General features: G+C 34.8%; 1 long non-coding RNA gene across 2 annotated transcripts; it reads right to left on the reverse strand.

Moving 5' to 3' along the window:
• Positions 1–757: 757 nt before the first annotated feature.
• LOC120080422 (uncharacterized) lies at positions 758–21,571 on the reverse strand. 2 transcript variants are annotated; one of them, XR_016529943.1, is made up of 4 exons: positions 20,672–21,562; positions 20,086–20,592; positions 2,579–2,636; positions 758–1,025 (listed from the first exon to the last, which is right to left on the reverse strand). It is a non-coding gene; the product is annotated as an uncharacterized LOC120080422 (long non-coding RNA). The 2 variants fall into 2 exon arrangements; XR_005482507.2 differs by having other exon boundaries at positions 20,086–21,571.
• Positions 21,572–23,494: the final 1,923 nt, after the last annotated feature.

Genomic DNA, 23,494 nt, shown 5'->3' on the forward strand with positions numbered 1-23,494 from the left:
TGGATCTAGTGAAATATCCCAAAAGGAAATTATAATATAATGACTATATTAATAATCATGTTAAATTGTTTTACACAAAAAAATATGAAACAAATGTCACATTCTTCGTACCAATTATATGATATAGAAAAAGTTAAGAGAAATCGTACCCAATGTCTAAAATGAGGGTGTGGATTTGAAAATTTTCTATTTCTTTTTTCTTTTGGAAAATGTCTAAAAATTGAAACAAGGTGTTGCCGTTGGTGGTGGGACCTAGGAAGCAAGGTGTGATGCCCATATTGCCCTTTAACTACCCTGTATCCCATGGTGCACGCCTATTTTTTGGGATGTATAAAAATGTATTTGAAAAAAACTACAAAATATACTAATATAAAACTGAAATTTAATGTTGGTTTAAAACTGACATTATAGGGGTACAATGTCGGTTGAAAATCGATATCGAAGATCGTGTTATAAAAGGTGTTTAATGTCGGTTTTAAACCGACATTATAGATGACCAAGATTTCAATGCAAATTATCTTTAATGTTAGTTTTCAACCGACATTGAATACTATTTTCGCAATGTCGGTTTTTCACATACATTTTGTCAGTAATTATCCAATATTAAATGACTGTCATTTCTCCATTAATATATATATATATATATATAGTGTTTATGCACGTACAAGTCAATAATATTTCTCTTTTACTTGTACAAGCACAAAATAAAATTTTAATTGCTTTCACAAATCCCTAATAATAGATCACAAAAGAAGAATCGGATGATAATTTAACTCTAAAACCAAGGTAATCAACAAATTACCATAAAATTCATAAGGGTTACATAGCAAAATTAAAATTTTGTTAGATACAGAACTTACTTTTAAGATATAGAGTACAAACTAAAACTCTGTAAATATACACTAAAGTGCACACACACTTGTTGTCATTAGATGGTGTTTTCCAAACATAGTCTTTCAATTGTCCTTCATTATGTTCTCTCCACCATCCACCACAGATTTGATCCAAATCCAAAGCATGACTTCCTGCAAGGAGAAAAATGGGCAAACAACACATAATAAGAATTCAACTACCCCACACAAGAGAATTTATGAAATTCGAGCTAGGAGCGAAATTAACCAAGTAAGAAAAAAAAAAGCATCATATTTTATTGATGCTTATCGAATGATTAAACAATTTAAATCAGATATTAGAATGATGCTTATCGAAGGTTACTAATACGAAAATGTTACTAATGCAATAGAAATATTGATTCTGTTACAGAGTTACATACTAATAATTTAAATTGGATGTTAAAGAATGCTGGTATAGCAAATTCATCATATATTCATACTTGTAATGATTTTTAGCTATATGCTAGCATAGTGTTTTCACTTCTATTCTAAAATTTTTGGGACATTTCAAAACATGAATTGAAATTTAAATATTCAACAAGAATTTCAGGAGTATAAACATAGTAACCATATAACAAGTTTTGTTGGTTGCCATGGCAAAATTTTGCATTCAAACTTTATATAAATAGTTTGTCAATTCTTATTTTCACTTCTATTATAATGAACATTGTTGCCTCCCTTACTTTCTTTCTTGTTTTGCCAGTTGCAACAAAAGGCATTAGTCATAACTCTCTTAAAAGCTAATATTATATCATTCACATATGAGATTCAACAGTCATGAAGTGGGTTGTTTAACTTCCAATAAGATGCAAACAGAACACCTATATCATAAACAGAATCATCTCAGTATGTTAATTAGGTAGGTCTATACAATGATTTTCTTTCCTAATCACCTAGCTTATTCTAAACTTTTTAATTCTTCATATCCCACACTTCCATGAATGTGAAGCCCAATTCAAGCTAAAGATATCCTAAAATTTTGAATAAGATTAAATGTGAGAATTTCAAGCCAAAAGTGTGGTTAATCAAGCTAACAACTAGAAAAAGAAATAACAACTATATAAAAAAACAACAGTAAAATTACAACAGTACAGTTTTTTTTACCGTAATCCTTCTATATGCTGCTTGTTTCACATTTTAGGCTATTACTTTGAGTTATTTTCTTGCCCAACTATGCCTATTTGTTCAAATAACAGCCACTCTCAAAGAAATGACCAGTCTATGCTCCATACCAACCAAAAACAGTAGCTATAGGCCTCATTGAATAACTCAACCATAAACAACCCAACCATAAACAACCCACACTTCTATAAATGTGAAGCCCAATTCAAGTTAAAGGTATCCTAAGATGTTTAATATGAATAAATGTGGGAATTTCAAGCTAAAAGTGTGGTTAGTCAAGCTTAAAAAAAAAAAAGCAGTAAAATTACAGCAGTACAGTGTGTTAACAGTAACCCTTCTATGTGTTACTTGTTTCACATTTTAGGCTATTTTTTTGAGTTATTTTCTTGCCCAACTATGCCTATTTGTTCAAATTGGAGGAGCTATGAGGTTTGTAGTGGAAGCAAGATCGTTCCCAATTTCGATTTTTCAAATAATCAAAAGACAGTAAATATAAAATTATACATATTAACAGAATTTACAACATGCTTTAACAGAGGAAATTAAGGAAGAAATTAACTTACACTTGAAGCCAAATAAGCCTTCACGAAAAACTTTTTCTTCTCAATCCAATCACGAACCCTTCAATCTCCAAAAAAAAAAATAAATAAATAAAGCGCAACAACCCAAGTGGCCACCACCACAAGAAAACCTCATGTTTCTCTATAGAGATTGAGAATTAGCAAAAGTGTGTGGGCTTTGCTATATTTTGGAAAGATGGAAAGAAGAATTGGGAGGAAGCAGAGAGTACAGAAGAATGCTTCTTTAAAATTACACAAATACTCTGTGATCAGCCTTCTGTGAAGAAAATGAAAAAAATTATTCAACATCCATTAACTACTGGTCACTCCACTAAAGACTGACAGCTGCATTCTTTGCAACTACAGATATATTTCTGTGTCCATTGGATATAATCAGTCAAAGATGTGATGACCCTTCATAAATTGCTCGTAAGTACAGCTAGGGCAAAATTACTGTTTTGCCCATGTAGTTACATCTAACTTCTTAAGTACCATTGATCCCTCTAATGAATAATAAGTCATAGTCCAACTATGACCAAACCCCTTTTAGGCCAAGAGAGGGTGTGACGCCACATTGTTCAAGCCCCGAAATCAGCCCTTAAGGGAGAAATTTATCTACTTACCCTCACATTAGGGAATGAGTGAATTATGTCTCGTGTAGTTGTGTTCCCAGCTCCCCAATAAGACAAATCCAAAAAATGGTAGACTTATTAAGTCGGCGATCTAACCACTCTCACCCATACAAATTAAAGGACCGCCTTCATAGGCAAAAGTTCACAACTCACTCATGATTCAAGTCATGTCATCTATGGTCATTCAGGTGAAATGTAAGTCTTTATTATTAACGGTGTTATATAATGAGACTATTCATTTCATGGTTCGGTCTTATGAAAACTCCTTGTATAGAACACCCCTGCTTATATGTCTATATATGAATGATCAGGATCAGATCATTTGTAGCACTTAACAATTGTAATATCTACAAAGCGAGTTGTATTCGTAGTGTCACCAGGATAAGGTTCCTAGCCTTATCCATCTACTACAGACCATTTAGATTAGCACTTAAAGATGATCCACTTGTATATCTCTACATACATGTTTAAGCTACATAATCGTATGTTAGTTTATTGGGTTTACGGGTTGATGCTACTAAATGTCAAATAAAATATTGGATTGTATGTCCTAAAACTCACAGTTTGTAATGTTAAACATATTCTATTATCAATAAAGATGTTATTGATGTTTATTCAATAAACTATTATTGAATATGTGAATTGCACTTCTAAAGTCTAAGTCCAATATACTAAAGATCTATGACTATTATATGAGTACATGAACTTTATGTGGAGACATAAGAGTAGACTGTCACATTCGCACTTTTCGAAGTTTCACTTAGCGATTGTGCGACACTTGTTCCTGCTCACGAACAAGTCAGCCATTTCGAATATGGACAGCCAATGGCACACCAGGTGCCTCTCGCAACCTCCACCCCCCATTTTAGAGAAAACGGGTTTGGAGAAAAGGTTTTCGCAAACAGTTTGATTGTAAGAATAGAGAAGAGGAAGATTGTAGTAGGCTAGAAAGCAACAAGTAACAACAACAGCTTTATAACATACTACTCCTCATGTCAATACATGAACGAATTAGGATCACTTCGTTTGTGGCACTTTACAACAAACCAACGAATTAGGATCTCATTGCATAAGATCGGACCAAGAATTAAGTCACTCTTACTTTATAACGTTGTTTATTGTTTAAGACCGACTATTTCAAAGCAATGACCTAGTTAACTTGACCTTAATCCTGTGCTAACTATAAACTCCTATTTATTCGAAATTATCCTTAAATTTACATGGGTGAGGGTTGGCTCAACAACGCTGGCCCAATAAGCCCCTTATTTTAGGGGTAAGATCTGGTAGATAGTTGGGGACATAGAGTGCAAGACATAATTCACTCCTACCCGCTATTAGGGATAGTAGAGAGGTTGTTCCCTTAAATGCTGACGTCGGGTCTTGAACAATGGGCCCCACCCTCTTGTTGGCCCGAGAGGGACTTGGTTTAATGATTGGATCACAAACCAATTGTTCATTAGAGGATCAATGGGACTTAAGGAGCAAGATATAATCTTGAGGGTAAAACAACTTTTGACCCAGCTATTATTACGAACAACCTGTGAAAGGTTAACTTACTAATCTTTGTTATATCAAGTGGACATAATATATGTTGGATTGAGAAAGCAAGCAACGAAAGTAAAACAGGATCATTAAGCATCCTAATTCATTAATTTTGGCTTTAAACTAAGCATGCTCATAAACTAGAAACAGAGTTTCATCACTAACATTTAGAGAACACCTTGAATCATGATTCTCAGCTGCAACCTCCTTGTATTTAGCTCGTGAACCACCACAAGGACTTCTCTATTATTCTCTTGGTGCCTTAGATTGAGTTGTGAGACCAAAAATAAGCTTGAATTGAAAGGAATTTAGAGAGGAAGACAGGTTTATCGACTGGTTGAAGAATAGTTCTTCCAACACTATTTCTCAGCAAAATTCCAACTGAATCATCTCTTCTTCCACTCAAAATCTCAGGTTTATATTGCATAACTTTCATGCAACTAATAGCCTTGCATGAATCACAACTCATGCTTGAATTAACTGAGTTGAAGAAGAATGGAAAGTGAGTGAGCTGTTGAAACTTGAAGGTGGAAAAAATCAGTTTTCCATTTCCAATTTTCTTGTTTTTAATTTGATTTCTCAAAATCAAATAACATTTCTTTTTAAAACTGATTTTAAAAATCAATTTAATTTATAAATTGAAAATTTTATTGATTTAAAAAAAATTAGTTTAATAATTAATTTTCTAATAAAATTAATAAATTAATTAATCTTATTAATTTAATATCAAATATTAAATTAATTCCTCACCAATTCCATTATCATGAATCCCTATTCATGAATTTAATATTTAAATCATATTTATATATTAATCGATTCTCCAATTCCATTTAATTCCAATATTAAACGTGTAATTATATCAGATATAATTGCTAATTCCTTTAATTCTAATTTGAATGTTTCAAATTAACTTATCACGCTACTCTAAGGTTAATCCATTTGTGAGTAGTAGGGGGCCCTGGTGGACCTACAGATCATGGGCTCTAGCGATCTAATATTAATTGGCTAAACTCTTTACACAGAATTAACCACCTTCGTTAACTGCTGGGTCACTCCACTAAAACCCGTAGTTGTATTCCCCTCACTGTAGATATATTGTATCCACTCGACATAACCATGATTAGTAAGTTAACCCTTCGCAGGTTTTTTGTAATAACGGCTGGGTCAAAAGGTTGTTTTACCAAGATTACCTTTTGTTCCTTAAGTCCCACTATCCTCTAATAAACAATTAGTTTGTGATCCGATCATCAAACCTAGTCCATCTTGAGCTAATGAGAGAGTGATGCCCCTTGTTCAAGACTCGGAGTCAGTAGTTAAGGGAACAACGTATCTACAATCCTTGAAAGTGGGTAGGAATAAATTCCATCTTGCACCCTATGTCCCCAGCTATCTACCCGATCTTACCCCTGAAATGTGTGACTTATTGAGTTGGCGTTGTTGAGCTTACCCTCACCTATGCAAGTCTGAGGATAATCCCAAATAAACAGGAGTTCATAGTTAGCTCAGGATTAAGGTCAAGTTACCTAGGTCATCGCTTTGAAATAGTTAGTCTTAAACAGTAAACAACGTTTTAAAGTAAGAGTGACTTATTTTGTGGTTTGATCTTATGCAAACTCATTGCAGAGGACGCACCCACTCTTCATGTCATGACATATATGAATTAGAATCACTTCGTTTGTAGCACTTTACAATTTTTTTGTAACAACTACAGAGTGGGTCATATCCAATAGTGTTATCAGAATAAGGCACCCAACCTTATTCATATACTATAGACCATTTTGACTATTTACTTGAACTTGGTCCACTTTTATGTCTCCATATAAAGTTCAAGTACTCATATAATAGTCATGGATCTTTTAGTTTATTGGATTTATTTTTAAAATGAAATAAGCAATTCATATATTCAATAACAATTTATTGAATTTTTTTCAGAATAAGTTTAATGTTTACAAACCACGAGTTTTAGGACATAAAGCCTAACAATATATCTACAGTGAGGGGGAGCGCAACTACTAGGTTTTAGTGGAGTGACCCGACAGTTAACGAATGGTGGTTAATTAGGTTAAAAAGATCAGCAGGTTAATTGTGGATCGTTGGAGCCTATGATCTGTAGGTTCATGAGGTTCTCCTACTAGCTCATATCAGACTAAACCTTAGAACAGTATGATGAACGAATTTGAAGTGTTCAAATTCGATTTTTGGAGCAAAGCCGTAAATATCAACGATATATTTAACCTAATGCTTAATTGTGAATTAAACATAAAGGGAGAGAAAAATAAAAGATATTTAAATAAGATTTAAATATCAAGATTATGAACAAGGATTCATACAAATTGGGATAAGTATTGGATTTAATATTAAATTAAATTAATTAAACTATTTAATACTAATTTAATTTTAAAATTTATTATTAGAATTAATTTTGAAATTAAATGGAATTGGTCAAAATTGCATTAAAAGTCAAATTATGTTACTAGGTAAAAAATGCAATGGAAGTCAAATTGTTGACTTTTGACTTTTAAAAATAAAAAAGTCAAATTTGTTGACTTTGGATTTTGAGAGTTAAACTTTGACCAAGTTAGTGGAAAGATCCAACATTTTTTAGTGGGAAATGCCAACTTTTGTATGGCTAATTGTTGTTTTTATTTGAAGACATTTATCCCACTAAATCCACTTTGAGTTAGTGGATTTTTTAGTGTCAAATTCTTATCAAACTCAAAGTTGAATGTGTTGCATGTAATGGTCTCTAAAAGAGAGTGTTATTTGTTTTTGAAAAACTCTTGGCCCTAGTGGAATTGGATGAGATTATGTGATAATCTCATTTCAATTTTCTCTCAAATTCTTAACATTTTCCTCTCCAAATTAGTCACTTACCGGATTCCACCTCCCGTTCTAAGGTCGGAGAATAGTCGGAAAGATTCTCGTGCTGGTTTACAAATCGTTTGTGAGGAGATTGAAGTGGATTTGGAGAAGCTTCAAAGACTACAAAGATTGTATTCTTCCTCCCTCCCCCTCCCCACTTTTTGTTTTATTGCATGCATGCTTATCTTTGTAATTAATCTAATTATAGAACTTTAGATCCATTTTTCTTCCATTGTGCATGTAGTCATTCCATCAATTGGTATCAGAGCATGCTTAAAGTACTCAATTTTTGGTTAATTTATGTATATGGTGGGTATTGATTCATGTGATGAATGTTTGAGTTCTAAAATGGATAATTTCGGTTTTGGCATCCGTTTTTCCTCTTAGGTTGTAATGATTATTATAATTGCCCGATGTTTTATGGCCTTTAATGTGTGGCAAATTGTCTGTAAATTTTCTAGAGTCATTAGAGTTGAAATTAGGCTATAATTACTTGGTTTCGGCAAAGAGGACAACTTTATTTTGAAGAAAATAAGCTCCAGACCCGATTTTTACTCTCAGACCCAAGAACTTGGTTCGTCCTCGATTCATCGCATGTGTCTACTTCCTCGTCTGATTTGACCCGCACTCGAGCCCGACCCGACCCAGTTTGTTGAAGCTTTCTCGCGTGCCTGCCGTCCATGCACCCAACTTGTGCACCTCCTCCGTTGACCAGCTCCAGCATGTTGTCTTAGTCAATCCAATTGACTTGGTTGAGCCGATTTGACCTAGTTTTTGAAGTTTCTGAGCCAGTTTGAGTGGTTTCTGGCCGGTGTGGGCTGGATCAAATTTTTAAAGTGGGTTCAAGCAGTTCGAGCTAGTTCGAAGTGTTTGGTGGAGGTTCGAAGCCATTTTTTGGTTTGTAATATGTGTAGCTTTTAGCTTGTTTACAATGCCAAAACTGGTCTATTTTAGTGTGTTTATTTAATTATGCATTATGAATGTATGAATTAAATAATTTATCTATTGTGTGCATATCATACGTCAGGTAGATTTAAAATCTCATCATGGGATAAACATGTAGCATGCATTGCATGTATATTATAAGTGTTATAATGTATAGTATGCATGTGTAGGATTCCATGGCTTTCGATATAAGTTGTTAAATTAAATGCATGGAATGAATGTTTATATAATTTTTATATAAAAGCATGCTATGGATGCAAAGTATGTCTATAATTTTATAAGTTGTTATAAAATTGGATTGGACATTAAAATCCATAACAAAGATAAGTTGCATGCTTACGTAGGTTAACCACATGTTTTAATAGTTAAAATAGGTCGACATCTTGTAAAATATGGTTACAAACTCAACCGGTATATAATCTTGTCTAAGGCTAGGGGTACTTAAGTTGATGGTCTACAGAACACCTCATACTTGGGAATTATGGCCAAATAATTGAGCATTGTTAACCGGTTTTATGAGCACATGTGAGTGGTGTGAGATGTTAAAATTGATTTATCACCTAGATATCATAGGTTAAATCCAATTATAAACGTTATACTTTGATAAACACCTAGGCTTAGGTTACAACTAGCCGGAACATTTCTAAGTAAAGATTTACCCAAAAAACAAGTAGAACACTTCAGTGGGAGTTTAATAACGTATATGATATGTTGTTAGAACACTTAAGTGAGAGATTAATAACATATACGATATGTTGTTTTTTAGCTTTTGCGTCCCTAAGAGTTCATGTCGAGATTCATGCTTCGCTTCATGTCACCCTAGAAGTGACCTCCATTTGGAAAGTGTTTGCATAAATCAAGATCTAGGTGAATAGGGGAAGTTGTTCACACTAAAATGAAATATACAATGTTTTGATTTTAATTCTCACGTCCCTAAAAGAGTTCACACCGTAAGATTCATACGACGCTTCGTGTTACCCTGGAAGTGACCTCCATTCAGAAAGTATTCGTATGGATCAAGATCAAGGTGAATGGAGGAAGTAGTTCATAGTAAGTGGGTGATGGATATGTGCCAACGTGTCCTGCGGTCTCTTTCATTAGTTTGGACCGTGAGCTTTCTATGTTGCACCTACTGGTTAGCTTTAAGTGGCCCTTGCTAGTCGTTTAACGATGGCTATCCCCTCGGAGGGTTGTAACATGGGATTCAGAATAACTCAAACTCTAGAAATGGATAGGATTTATTAGGTCGTTTCCCAACTTTGACTATCCAATTTGTAGCATCGTTGGGACTGCTAATCTTTAAGATCTAAAAATGGAGAGTTACACTTACAGAATTACTAAGTGTTAGTAAATTATTGACTGAAAACGGTAGCTAAATGACTATCGGAATATGAGTTATTTTGGGGATCGTATTTAATCAAGAATGTTTTGCTTTAGTGAAGGAGTATTTGACTGCCCCTAGGTAGCACTTATTTTGACTCACTATAGTATCGTTGCAAATAAAATAATGAAATTTGGGTATATTATTACTTTGCTAAATTTTGATTGGGTTTAGAAGCAATTCACTAATTAGAATTTGTTTATAATTTTGTTGAATTCTTCAAATTTACTTGCTTTTAACGGTAAATCAACATGGAAATCGAATATACTAGCAGTTGATGATTTAGACTATGTTTTAACATAGGAATGTCTTCTATGTCCCAATTCTGCTACTTACCAGAAAGCATAACAAAGTAAATATGATTTACTTTTCATTGAGACGTGCTTGATGGAAAATGATAAGTTAACCTGGATAATGGATTCAGGAGCTGCTAATCATATATCTGTACTTTTGTTCAGGAAACTAGTCCTGGAGACAACTTACAAAAGGCAAAGTAACCTTTAAGATAGGGACCGTAGAGGTTGTTTCAGCTAAAGCAGCAGGAAATATAAAGTTATTTATTAGAGATAGACACATTTTACTTGAAAATGTTTATTACATTCCTTTTATGAAAAGGAATTTAATTTCTATCTCATGTGTGCTAGAATAGTATTACAAAATTTCTTTTGAAAATAATGAAATGTTCATTATCTCAAAAGGTAATATAGTATGTCCTGCAAATCTAGAGAATAACTTATACGTGTTAAAACCAACTAGGGTAAAAGTCATTTTAAATATAGAGATGCTTAAAACAACTGAAATAAAAAATTTCTCCAAATGCATATCTTTGGCACCTAAGACTAGGTCACATTAATCTTAATAGGATTAGAAGATTGGTTAAGAGTGGACTTCTAAACTAGTTAAAAGATAGCTCTTTACCGCCATGTGAATCTTGTCTTGAGGGTGAGATGACCAAAAGATCTTTTACTGGAAAAGGTGTTAGAGCCAAAGAACTCTTAAAGCTGGACATTCAGACCTTTGTGGTCCAATGTAAGCGAGATGAGATTTTGAATATTTCATCAACTTCATCAATGATTATTCGAGGTATGGCTACATTTACCTAATGCATCATAAGTCTGAGACAGTCGAAAAGTTTAAGGAATATAGGGCAGAGGTTGAGAACCAATTAGGTAAAAAAATTAAAACACTTTGATCAGATCGAGGTGGTGAGTACATGGACTTAAAATTCTAGGACTATCTGATAAAACACAGAATTCAGTCATAATTCATAGCACCTGACACACCTCAACAAAATGGTGTTGCAGAAAGGAGAAATAGTACCTTATTGGACATGGTTCGTTCTATGATAAGTTATGCTTAGTTGCCAAGTTCTTTTTGAGGTCACGCAGTAAGGACTGTGGTGTATATATTGAACATGGTTCCCTCGAAAAGTGTTTCAGCAACACCTTATGAGTTATAGAGACGACGTAAAGGTAGTTCACATCATTTCAGGATTTGGGGATGCCCAGCATATGTGTTGGTACAAAATCCAAAGAAGTTGGAACGTCGTTCAAAGGTATGCCTATTTGTAGGCTATCCCAAAGAGACAAAAGGTGGTTTCTTTTATGATCCTCAAGAAAATAAAGTATTTGTCTCGACAAATGCAACATTCTTGAAGAAAAACCACACTAAAAATCATCAATCCTGTAGTAAGCTAGTATTCAGTGAGATAACAATAGAAACTACAGATAGATCAATAAGAGTTATTGATCGAGCAGGTCCTTCAACAAAAGCTATTGATGGAATTGGTACTTCACATCCTTCTCAAGAGTTGAGAATGCCTCGACGTAGTGGGAGGGTTGTGTAACACCCTGACCGGTACATGGGTTTAATTGAAACTCAGGTCGTCATACTTGATGATGGCTTAGAGGATCCATTGACTTTTAAACAAGCAATGGGTGATGTGGATAAGGACCAGTGGATAAAAGTCATGAACCTCGAAATGGATTTAATGTACTTCAATTCAGCTAGAATCTTGTAGATCAACCAGAAAGGGTATAACCCATTAGTTGCAAATGGATCTACAAGAAAAAAAAAAAAGAGACCAAGCAGGTAAGGTACAAACCTACATAGCTAGACTCGTGGCAAAAAAGACAAAGAGAGTGGGTGGACTATGAAGAAATCTTCTCTCTGGTTGCCATGATCAAGTCTATTAGGATACTCTTGTCCATTGCCACTATGATTATAAAATCTTGCAAATGGATGTCAAGACAGCTTTTTTTAATGGCTAACTTGAAGAGAATCTATATGTCTCAACCAGAGAGGTTTATTGTGCAGGGTCAAGAGCAAAAGGTTTGCAAGCTTAATAGATTCATTTATGAACTAAAACAAGCGTCTCGATCCTGGAACAGGAGATTTAATACTGCGATCAAATCTTATGGCTTTGAACAGAATGTTGATGAACCTTGTGTTTATAAGAAGATTGTCAATAAACTGTAGCTTTTTTGGTTCTATATGTTGCTAATATTCTACTCATTGGGAATGAAGTAGAATTTCTAGCTAACATTCAAACATGGCTAGCCACGCAATTGCAAATGAATGATTTGGGAGAAGCACGGTATATTCTTGGGATCCAAATTGTTCGAAACTGCAAGAACATAATGATAGCCTTGTCTCGGGCATCTTATATAGACAAGATATCGTCTCGATATAAAATGCAAGATTTCAAGAAAGATATGTTGCCTTTAGGCATGGAATTCATCTATCTAAAGAACAGTGTCCCAAGACATCTCAAGAGGTTGAGGTTATGAAATGAATTCCATATGCATCAGCAGTAGAGAATTTAATGTATGCCATGTTGTGTATTCATCCCGATATATGCTATGCAGTTGGAATTGTCAGCAGATATCAGTCCAATCCTGGATATGATCATTGGACTGTCGTTAAAAATATTCTCAAGTATCTTCGAAGAACAAGGGACTATATGCTTGTGTATGGTACTAAGGAACTAATCCTTATTAGATACACTGATTCTGACTTTCAGACCGATATAGATTCTAGGAAATCTACTTTGGGGTCAGTATTCACTCTGAACAGAGGAACTATAGTGTGGAGGAGTATCAAACAAAGTTGTATTGCTGACTCCACCATAGAAACTGAGTATGTACACCGAGGAGATGTGATTGTCACACAGATTGCCTCTGAAGACAACTTGGTTGATCCATTTACAAAGGCCCACTTGGCTAAAGTATTCGAGAGTCACCTAGTAGGACTAGAACTACAAACAGATAGAAGTAGGGCAAGTGGGAGAAGTACTGGGTATCTGATACCTTAGTTTACTGCATTTATTCTCTCATTACTCAACATTGTATATATATTTGTATATATATGTAAAAATCCACTAGAGTTTTAGTCCAAGTGGGAGTTTGTTGGGTTGTATGTCCTAAAACTCGCAGTTTGTAATGTTAAACGTATTCTATTATCAATAAAGATATTATTGTCGTTTATTCAATAAAATAGTTATTGAATATGTGAATTGCACTTGTAAAGTCTAAATCCAATAAACTAAAGATTTATGGCTATTATATGAATACATGAACTTTATGTGGAGATATAAGAGTGGATCAAGTTCAGTAAATAGCCAAAACGGTCTATAGTATACGAATAAGGCTGAGTATCTTATTTTGGTAACACTATTGGATGCAACCCACTATGTAGTTGTTACAATTGGTTGTCAAGTGCTACAAACAAAGTGATTCTGATTCGTACATGTATTGACATGAGGAGCAGGGACGTCCTATGTAATGAGTTTGCATAAGATCGGACCAAAAATTAAGTCACTTTTACTTTATAATGCTGTTTACTGTTTAAGACAGATTATTTCAAAGCGATGACATAAGTAACTTGACCTTAATCCTAAGTTAACTATGAACTCCTGTTTATTCGAGATTATCCTTAGATTTTCATGAGCGAGGGTTAGCTCAATAGTGCCGGCTCAATAAGCCCCCCATTTCAGGAGAAGACTAGGTAGATAGTTGGGGACATAAGGTGTAAGACGAAATTCACTCCTACCCGCTATTAGGGATAGTAGAGAGGTTGCTCTCTTAAGTCCTGACTCTGGGTCTTGAACAAGGGGCCTCAGCCTCTCATTGGTTCGAGAGGGACTCGGTTTAATGATTGGATCACAAACCAATTGTTCATTAGAGAATCAGTGGGACATAAGAAGCAAGATGTAATCTCGAGAGTAAAACAACTTTTGACCCAGCCGTTATTACGAACAACCTGTGAAGGATTAACTTACTAATCATGATTATATCGGGTAGACATAATATATCTACAGTGAGGGGAGCGCAACTATTGGGTTTTAGTGGTGTGGCCCGATAGTTAATGAATGTGATTAATTAGGCTAAAGAGTTTAGCAGATTAATCGCGGATCATTGGAGTCCATGATCTGTAGGTCCATGAGGTACCCCTACTAGCTCATATCAGACTAAACGTTATAACAGTGTGACGAACGAATTTGAAGTGTTCAAATTCGATTTTTGGAGCAAAGCGGTAAATATATACAATATATTTAACCTAATATTTAATTGTGAATTAAACATAAAGAGAGAAAAAATAAGAGATATTTAAATAAGATTTAAATATCAAGATTATGAATAGGGATTCATACAAATTGGGATAAATGTTGGATTTAATATTAAATTAAATTAATTAAATTGTTTAATTAATTATTAAATATTAATTTAATTTTAAAATTGATTATTAGAATTAATTTTGAAATTTAATGGAATTGGTCAAATTTGCATTAAAGTCAAATTGTTGATTTTGGACTTTGAGAGTCAAACTTTGACCAAGTTAGTGGGAAATGCCAACTTTTGCATGGCTAAGTGTTGTCTTCCTTTGAATACACTTGTCCTACTAAATCCCATTTTGAGTTAGTGGATTTTTTTAATGTCAAATTCTAATCAAACTCAAAGTTGCATGTTTGCATGTAATGGTCTTTAAAAGGGAGTGTTTTCTGTTTTTGAAAAACTCTTGGTCATAGTGGAATTGGATGAGATTATGTGATAATCTCATTTCAATTTTCTCTCAAATTCTTAACCTTTTTCTCTCCAAATTAGTCACTCACCGAATCCCACCATCTCGTTCTAAGACCGGAGAATAGTCGGGGAGACTCTCGTGGTAGTCTACGAACCGTTCATGAGTAGATTAGAGTGGATTTAGAAAAGCTTAAAAGACTACAAAGGTTGTATTCTTTCCCCCCATTTTTCTTGTTTTATTGTATGCATGCTTATCTTTGTAATTAATCTAATTAGAGTACTTTAGATCTGTTTTTCTTCCGCTACGCATGTGTTCGTTCCATCATAAAATGCCTCAGATTTTATTAAATAAATAAATTATTTGTACATTACAATTACAAACTACAGAACTCATGAGATTTAGGGCATCAACCCCAACACAAATAACAGTTATTCTCAAAGAAATGATCAGTGTATGCTTCATACCAACCAAAAATAGTAGCTATAAGTCCCATTGAACAACCCAACCATAAACAACCTAACCATAAACAACTCATACTTCCATAAATGTGAAGCCCAATTCAAACTAAAGGTATCTTAAGATGTTGAATATGATTAAATGTGGAAATTTCAAGCCAAAAGTGTGGTTAATCAAGCTAAAAACTATTAAAAAAAAGCAGTAAAATTATAGCAGTACAATTTGTTAATAGTAATCCTTCTATATGCTGATTGTTTCACATTTTATGCTATTGTTTTGAGTTATTTTTTTGCCCAACTATGCTTAATTGTTCAAATAATAGTTACTCTCAGAGAAATGATTTGTCTATGCTCCATACCAACAAAAAACAGTAGCTATAAGCCCCATTGACAACACATGACAACAACTATTTCTTCATGATTTTTCATTCCTTGCTACTAAACTGACTTACTACCAGTTTAGTCATACCATACTCTTCAATTCTAAGATGAATATCAAAGAGTGGACTCACCAAGGATTGCTTTTATGGTTTATCCTTTTGCCAAATCATAAAAATTTCTACCAACAGTCCAAACTTTCAGCTATTCGTTACTTTATTTTCAGCACAATTTAAATTCCAGTTTCATCAAATTCAAACCAAACTATTCCAAACATCTTGCATAAAACTAGGTGAAGATGACTCCGACTCTCCTACATAACCTATCCAGTGTCCAATATCTGTTCAACCGTAGATAAATATACAACCTATATAACCATCCGCACGAGGTTTCCAGAGAAACTTGTTTTGTGGATTTAAATCTCGTTTTTGTATCAATTTCAGTATAGAAAGTACAATATTTAATATATAATCCTTTGAAGCTTTCAAAATAAATTATTATATTTGAGCTGGTTGATCGTCTTGGATGATCAGCCCTTTGGGTTTATTGGTCTTCTTGGATGATCGGCTTTTGGGCTTGATGATCTTTTTGGACGATTGGCCTTTGGGCTTGTTGACCTTCTTAGATGATCGACTTTTGGGCTTTTTGATCTTCTTGGATGATCAACCTTTGGGCTTATTGACCTTCTTAGATGATTGATCTTTGGGCTTATTGACCTTCTTAAATGATCGACCTTTGGGCTTGATGAACTTCTTGAATGATCAATCTTTAAGCTTGATGATCCTCTTGAATGATCAGCCTTTGGGCTTGTTGACCTTCTTGGATGATCGATCTTTGGGCTTATTGACCTTCTTAGATGATCGACTTTTGGGCTTGTTGATCTTCTTAAATGATCGACCTTTGGGCTTGTTGATCTTCTTGAATGATCAGTCCTTGGGCTTGATATTCTTCTTGAAAACTTGTTTCGTGGAGTTGAACTTGGGTTGGTGTTGATGTTGATTTGATGCGATGTGGTTCGATATCTAGTACTTGATCCTTTGATTCTCTCTTGGTTGAATGCGTACCTTGATGTATAGAAGCGGAGCGTATGGATGTATATATAATGTTGACTAAAACTCCCACTTTGACTAAAACTCCAGTTGATTTTACATATATACAAATATATATATATAATATTGAGTAATGAGAGAATAAGTATAAAAAAAACTAGGGCATCAAATACCCAATATTTCTCCCTTTTGCCCTAGATCTATCCATCTCCCAGTCCTAGTCCCACTAGGTGACCCTCGAATACTTTAATCGAGAGGGCCTTTGTAAATGGATAAGTCAAGTTGTCTTCAAAGGTAATCTGCTTGACAATTATGTCTCCTCGGTGTACGATATCCTTGATGAGATGGTACTTACACTCGATGTGTTTTCCATGCTTATGGCTTCTAGGTTCCTTTAAGTTAGCAACTACTCCATTGTTATCACAATACAGACTAATCGGCAGATGCATATTGGAACTACTTCTAAATCAATCAGGAACTTTCTGTGCCACACTACTTCTTTGGCTGCTTCACATGCAGCTATATATTTAGCTTCCATGGTGGAGTCAGCAATACAACTTTGCTTTATACTCCTCCACTCTATAGCTCATCCATTTAGAGTGAATACTAACCCCGAAGTAAATTTCCTTGAATTGATATCGATCTAAAAGCCAGAATTAGTGTATCCAATAAGGATCAGATCCTTAGCACTATTGTTGGAATAAAAGGAACGGATGATGGGGTTATTGTACATAATCATGCGTTGTACATGCTTAAGCTCTGTGTTTATGCCCATGCGTCGGCGGTCATGCGTTGGAATGAAAATGCGTTAATCTAGTATGCAATTGCCATGTGTTCCTATCACAAGTTTTCTTGCCTTCTCGCCAAGTATAACGAAAACTCAAGTTTCTCGAGTAATCCGAGGTCGAACACAAGAACTTGTCACTCAATAATGCTTGTGAAGTAATGCGTTTGAGGTGATGAATAAAAATAAAAATAAGAAGTTTAATGGATTTACATACTACTCCTACTCCTATCTAAACATACTGAGCAATAGAAGACTTGCGATGAGAATAGGTAGATACATAACAACCGTTAATGCATAGTAATGTTTATTATCTTAAATCGCTCAAGTAATCCCAGTTCGTCGCACTAACGCATCGCACACCTCTCGGTGATCAGCCGCATGACTATATCTCTATAGTGCATGGTTGCGTCGAGCATAAGATTGTGCCTATCTCTAGGAACAATGCATACTTTGCTTTAATGTGTTCCATCTCTTACCTTCTCAAGCAGTTAGACGCGGCTAATTACTTATAGATAAGTATTGCAACAATTCATAGACAAGCGTTGCTACAGCCTTTTTACCAAGCAAAGAGGATTAACTCACTATACTCGCACAACGCACACCTCTTGGTGGGTTGCTACATGTGTCCTATCTCTAGGCTACACGATTAAGTATGCGATTGCCTTTGATAAATAAACGATAAAGGTAAATGATGATAAAGATACAGATGATGAAGAAGATGGCATTGAAGGAATCAAAATATGCATTGATTACAAAATATCTTAATATCTTAAACTAAAATGTAAGGTTAGAGGAGAAATGAAAGACTCTGCGTCAAGGCTGTCGGTGGTGCCATGGATGAATGGTGGAGATGTCTCTTAGAGCTCTATCTCCAGCGAAAGCTCCGGTCATCACTCGGTCTGGTTTGTGGAGGTAAAAAATTCTCACTGAAAATCTTGCTCAAGCTCTCATTTGTGATCGCAAACCTCTGCCTTGAGGCAGAAGTTCGGATGCCTTGAAATGAAGGTCCAAGTGGCTATTTATAGAGTTTAAATGCCGACAGCTATCATGATTGCATTATGTCTCACTGTTGCCTTTGTCGCAGTATAGGCGATGTCACATCGTCTTATCTTGTTGATACTCCCAAGGTACGCATTCTACCCATCTTGCGATCGCCCTTCTAGTATGGTTGTCACTCCGTGGCCGCAATCTCCAAATGATCACCGCATTCGCTTGATCACTGCAACTTCCATGCGATGGGCTCATGCAATCACGACATGCATTCGTCTATGCGATAGTTCGGTTTTCAGCGCATGCATTTGTCTTTGCGGTCGCTTAGTTCCAACGCATATATTTGATTCCTGCGATAGCTACAAAAATAGACACTTTGGCACGAAGTAACGCATAGTATTGGGGTCAGTGAATATTTAGGTGCTAATCGACGCAAAACTCAATTTTTCGCAAATTCTAAGTATTATCACCGCATTTTCTACTTATTAGTCCTCATAATTCTAAATAAAAGGCTTATAATAACTTGCATTTCTGCCAGTTATCACACCCCCAAACTTAGAATCATGCTTGTCCTCAAGTATGCGTTATACTTCAGAAATTCTTAACTCACCTTTCGACATTTCTTTGTGATGACCAGCCTCTCAGAATATAATTTACTCATACCTCTAACCATAGATGCAATGTTCTCCTCCACTTTGGCTACTTCTACAAAAATATTTTCTAAGTTTAAATCTAACAAACCTTTGTTCAAAAACTTTTTATTCATTCTCCGCAACTTTACGTTCAGCTCATAAGAATGCGTTCGTTCAAAACAATTCAAGATTATGTGATTACTTATTCGAATGCGGCGTTGAATCCTGGTTATGCTCTTCGTTTTGGCTTACTCCCACGTGTGTCATACGGGCATCCAACTTCGATTGCGTTCCATGTTCAACTCAACTCATGTCTTTCTTAATTTGACTTGCACCCGACAGAGTAGTTGCGCTTATGCGTTGATTCTGGCGACTTAAATTCGTTTTGGCTTGCCTCCACGGGTGTCATGCAGACATTTAACTACGGGTAGGTGCCTTTCTTAACTTAACTCTTATCAACATAGGTTTCCCCATTGCGTTGACAGCGAAGTTATTATTCCAAGTCTTTTTTTTTTTTAAGGAATCACCGTAATATAATGAATGCAATTCTCTGAGACTGTTGCCACCCCCAAATTTAGAGGTTGGCAGTGTTCTCACCGCAAGCTAAAAGCAAACTCACAGGAATGTGGTAACAAACGTTTAAACAAAGGTTTGCGCGTAATAAAACTTATACTTTCAAAATTTGAAGAAGCTAATAAAAGTAAGGAAAGACTTGTGATGCTTAGTTAGCAGATGCGGTGAATTATTTGTACCATCATAGATGCATCGCAAAAACCCGCAATCAGACGAGGAGAATTTCAAAAAGATAATGCATAAAAGATAACAAGAAAATAACCTTAAGTAGAATAAAGCATGTGACAATGCGTTGGAATTTATGCGATTGAAGCCATGCGTTGAAGGATGTGAAGGATTCTTCCATTGTAACTGTGCACTGAGGAGAGTTATTATCGCACCTACAAGGAGCAAACACACCACAACCAAGGAAGCAGTCGCATATCCAAAATAACAATAAATAAAAATAATAAACTAAACTAAGAAAGCAACGTAAAGATAGAATAGAAGGCGTCCCTGGAGGAATTGAAGTGTTCTCACTGTAAGGAGTCTCCCATGCAGGAGATAGCTCTCAACTACTTGGGTCAAGGGACTCGCCCTGACCATTGGAGCTTTCAGCAATTGTTGGATGCATGATGGTTGACATGCGCTTAAGATTGCTTCCAGCTCAAGCGACAGATAACCTTTCGATCTCAGGGTTAATATTGACTTTCGATGCATCACCTATACTTCAATTATTGTTTGCAGCTTGGTCGCACAAGCTACAATACGCCCAAGATTAAAAGGGTACCTGCAAAAACACAAAACTTAACAAAGTATTAGCTGCCAAGTCCTCGACAACGGCACCAACTATACATGAGCATATAGACCTTCGTTCTCCAAAAATACTTGAGGATGTTTCTAACAGCATTCCAATGATCATATCCAGGATTGGACAGATATATGCTGACGATTCCAACTGCAGAGCATATGTCGGGACAAGTACACAACATGACATACATTAAACTCCCTACTGCTGATGAATATGGAATTTGTTCCATTACCTCAACCTCTTGAGTGTGTCTTAGGAACCTGTTCCTTAAACAAATGAATTGATGGAACGAACATATGCGTAATGGAAGAAAAACATATCTAAAGTACTCTAATTAGGTTAATTACAAAGATAAGTATGTAATTGAAACAAATAAAAGGGGAAAAAGAATACAACCTTTGTAGACTTTGAATCTTCTCCAAATTAGCTCTAATCTCCTCATGAACGGTTCGTAGACCACCACGAGAGTTTTTTCGACTATTCTCTAGCCTTAGAACGGGATGGTGGGACCCGATGGGTGACTAATTTGGAGAGGAAACAAGTTAAGTCTTAGAGAGAAAATTTTTAAGGGATTATCACATAATCTCATCCAATTCCACTATGGCCAAGAGTTCTTAAAATTCATTAAACACTCATTTTTAAAGACCGTTACATGCAACATATGCAACTTTGAATTTGATGAGAATTTGACACTAAAAAATCTAATAACTCAAAGTGGGATTTAGTAGGACAAGTATCTTCAAAATGAAGACAACACTTAGTCATGCAAAAGTTGGCATTTCCCACTCATAAATGTTGGATCTTTCCACTAACTTGATCAAAGTTTGACTCTCAAAATCAAAAGTCAACAAATTTGACTTTTTGACTTTAAAAAAATCAATAATTTGACTTCCATTGCATTTTTTACCTAGTCAACAATTTGACTTTTAATGCAATTTTAACCAATTTTATTTAATTTCAAAATTAAGTCTAATAATCAATTTTAAAAATAAATTAATATTAAATCCAACACTAATCCCAATTAATATGAATCTCTATTCATAATCTTGATATTTAAATCTTATTTAAATATCTCCTATTTTCTCTCTTTTTATGTTTAATTCACAATTAAATATTAGGTTAAATATATCATATATATTTACCGCTTTGCTCTAAAAATCGAATTTGAACATTTCAAATTCGTTCGTCACACTGTTCTAAGATTTAATCCGATATGAGCTAGTAAGGGAACCTCATGGTCCTACAAATCATGCTCCAATGATCCACGATTTACTGGCTAAACTCTTTAACCTAATTAACCACCATTCGTTAACTACAAGGTCACTCCACTAAAGCCTAGTAGTTGCACTCCCTCACCGTAGATATATCATGTCAACTCGATATAACCATGATTAGTAAGTTAACCATTCACAAGTTGTTCGTAATAATGGCTGGGTCAAAAGTTGTTTTACCCCTGAGATTACATTTTTCTTCTTAAGTCCCATTGATCCTTTAATGAACAATTGATTTGTGATCCAATCACTTAACCGAGTCCCTCTCAGGCCATTGAGAGAGTGGGGTTCCTTGTTCAAGACCCAGAGTCAACACTTAAGGGAACAACCTCTTTACTATCCCTATAAACGGGTAGGAGTGAATTTTGTCTTGCACCCTATGTCCCCAGCTATCTACCCGGTCTTACCCCTGAAATAGGAGGCTTATTGAGCCGGCGCTGTTGAGCCAACCCTCACCCATGCAAATCTAAGGATAATCCCGAATAAACAGGAGTTCATAGTTAGCTCAGGATTAAGGTTAAGTTACCTAGGTCATCGCTTTGAAATAGTCAGTCTTAAACAGTAAACAACGTTATAAAGTAAGAGCGACTGATTTCGTGGTCCGATTTTGTACAAACCCATTGCATAGGACGCGCCCACTCCTCCTGTCATAACATGTACGAATTAGGATCACATCGTTTGTAGCACTTTATAACCCTTTATAACAACTATAGAGTGGGCGCATCCAATAGTATTACTAGGATAAGGCACCCAACCTTATCCATATACTATAGATCGTTTGGGTCGAAAGGAAGTGGTGGTCAGAGTGGTAACAAGAGCATTGGTGGTGATAAAGGTTGTGTGTACAGAGTGGACATGAATATAAAATATTGGTGACATACAAAATTGCCCCCCAAACACTGAGTTGAGTTCATATCCTCAACTAATAGCATCTCATATCCTTACCCCATACAACCCCTATATGTAATATTTAAAAAAAAAAAAAAAAAAAAAAAATATTAGAGTTGTTTGGCCCACCAACACTATTGAAGTTTCTACTCATTTTTCTCTATTTCACACATTAGTCGAGGAATTTCATTTTACAATTTTACACTTCAAACACGAAATTCTTATCTCCAATATATTAACTTCATACGTCATAATTCAACTTAGTGCTCCAAATACCTGAACCTTTTGTTTCAATTAAAAAAAGTATGAGAAATGATTTTAAATCTTGTAATTTGAAATCTAGAAAATTATTTTAAAATTTTACTTCATTTGAAATGAGAAAGATTTGAAATGATTGTTATTAAAAATTTATATTTGGACAGTAACCAAAGAATGAAAGAATGTTAAGAAATTTAATAATATAGAACTTTTAATTATATTTGTTAATTGAAAATTATAATATGATAATGTTAAATAAATAATTTACCTTTATAGTCTATGAAATCCAAACATTGAAGTCATGAAAGCATTTGTATCTTTGGATTTTGAGTGTAGTTTTCATTTCATTTCTAGATTTTTTATTTTTTATTTTTTTTTTTATTGTGTGTTTGGTCTCTGAAACTAACTTTTGGGTAATCAGTTTAAAATGATTATAGTGTACTTTTTTAAAAATAAATTTTTAG

The sequence above is a fragment of the Benincasa hispida genome, chromosome 6 (assembly GCF_027475165.1).
Source record: "Benincasa hispida cultivar pf3 chromosome 6, pf3_genome.v1.1, whole genome shotgun sequence".
Lineage (NCBI taxonomy): Eukaryota > Viridiplantae > Streptophyta > Magnoliopsida > Cucurbitales > Cucurbitaceae > Benincasa > Benincasa hispida.